Here is a 2,333-nt window from a genome sequence, read left to right on the forward strand (position 1 = left end):
ATCTGTTATAGTTTTGGAGAAAAATGTGTTCATTTCATGTATGCGCGAAATGCCTTAAAAATGGCTTTAAAATGGATTTGGAGCATGGAGACGATTATCTCGGGATTGCAAGATAACCAAACAAAACTTTTAGTGGATTTCTACTTATTTTATTAAATATTATCTCCACCAAACAGGACAAGCTTGCATCTGTTATAGTTTTGGAGAAAAATGTGTTCATTTCATGTATGCGCGAAATGCCTTAAAAATGGCTTTAAAATGGATTTGGAGCATGGAGACGATTATCTCGGGATTGCAAGATAACCAAACAAAACTTTTAGTGGATTTCTACTTATTTTATTAAATATCATCTCCACCAAACAGGACAAGCTTGCATCTGTTATAGTTTTGGAGAAAAATGTGTTCATTTCATGTATGCGCGAAATGCCTTAAAAATGGCTTTAAAATGGATTTGGAGCATGGAGACGATTATCTCGGGATTGCAAGATAACCAAACAAAACTTTTAGTGGATTTCTACTTATTTTATTAAATATCATCTCCACCAAACAGGACAAGCTTGCATCTGTTATAGTTTTGGAGAAAAATGTGTTCATTTCATGTATGCGCGAAATGTCTTAAAAATGGCTTTAAAATGGATTTGGAGCATGGAGACGATTATCTCGGGATTGCAAGATAACCAAACAAAACTTTTAGTGGATTTCTACTTATTTTATTAAATATCATCTCCACCAAACAGGACAAGCTTGCATCTGTTATAGTTTTGGAGAAAAATGTGTTCATTTCATGTATGCGCGAAATGCCTTAAAAATGGCTTTAAAATGGATTTGGAGCATGGAGACGATTATCTCGGGATTGCAAGATAACCAAACAAAACTTTTAGTGGATTTCTACTTATTTTATTAAATATTATCTCCACCAAACAGGACAAGCTTGCATCTGTTATAGTTTTGGAGAAAAATGTGTTCATTTCATGTATGCGCGAAATGCCTTAAAAATGGCTTTAAAATGGATTTGGAGCATGGAGACGATTATCTCGGGATTGCAAGATAACCAAACAAAACTTTTAGTGGATTTCTACTTATTTTATTAAATATCATCTCCACCAAACAGGACAAGCTTGCATCTGTTATAGTTTTGGAGAAAAATGTGTTCATTTCATGTATGCGCGAAATGCCTTAAAAATGGCTTTAAAATGGATTTGGAGCATGGAGACGATTATCTCGGGATTGCAAGATAACCAAACAAAACTTTTAGTGGATTTCTACTTATTTTATTAAATATCATCTCCACCAAACAGGACAAGCTTGCATCTGTTATAGTTTTGGAGAAAAATGTGTTCATTTCATGTATGCGCGAAATGCCTTAAAAATGGCTTTAAAATGGATTTGGAGCATGGAGACGATTATCTCGGGATTGCAAGATAACCAAACAAAACTTTTAGTGGATTTCTACTTATTTTATTAAATATCATCTCCACCAAACAGGACAAGCTTGCATCTGTTATAGTTTTGGAGAAAAATGTGTTCATTTCATGTATGCGCGAAATGCCTTAAAAATGGCTTTAAAATGGATTTGGAGCATGGAGACGATTATCTCGGGATTGCAAGATAACCAAACAAAACTTTTAGTGGATTTCTACTTATTTTATTAAATATCATCTCCACCAAACAGGACAAGCTTGCATCTGTTATAGTTTTGGAGAAAAATGTGTTCATTTCATGTATGCGCGAAATGCCTTAAAAATGGCTTTAAAATGGATTTGGAGCATGGAGACGATTATCTCGGGATTGCAAGATAACCAAACAAAACTTTTAGTGGATTTCTACTTATTTTATTAAATATTATCTCCACCAAACAGGACAAGCTTGCATCTGTTATAGTTTTGGAGAAAAATGTGTTCATTTCATGTATGCGCGAAATGCCTTAAAAATGGCTTTAAAATGGATTTGGAGCATGGAGACGATTATCTCGGGATTGCAAGATAACCAAACAAAACTTTTAGTGGATTTCTACTTATTTTATTAAATATCATCTCCACCAAACAGGACAAGCTTGCATCTGTTATAGTTTTGGAGAAAAATGTGTTCATTTCATGTATGCGCGAAATGCCTTAAAAATGGCTTTAAAATGATTTGGAGCATGGAGACGATTATCTCGGGATTGCAAGATAACCAAACAAAACTTTTAGTGGATTTCTACTTATTTTATTAAATATCATCTCCACCAAACAGGACAAGCTTGCATCTGTTATAGTTTTGGAGAAAAATGTGTTCATTTCATGTATGCGCGAAATGCCTTAAAAATGGCTTTAAAATGGATTTGGAGCATGGAG

Source organism: Anomaloglossus baeobatrachus, unplaced genomic scaffold (genome assembly GCF_048569485.1).
Source record: "Anomaloglossus baeobatrachus isolate aAnoBae1 unplaced genomic scaffold, aAnoBae1.hap1 Scaffold_425, whole genome shotgun sequence".
Classification (NCBI taxonomy): Eukaryota; Metazoa; Chordata; class Amphibia; order Anura; family Aromobatidae; genus Anomaloglossus; species Anomaloglossus baeobatrachus.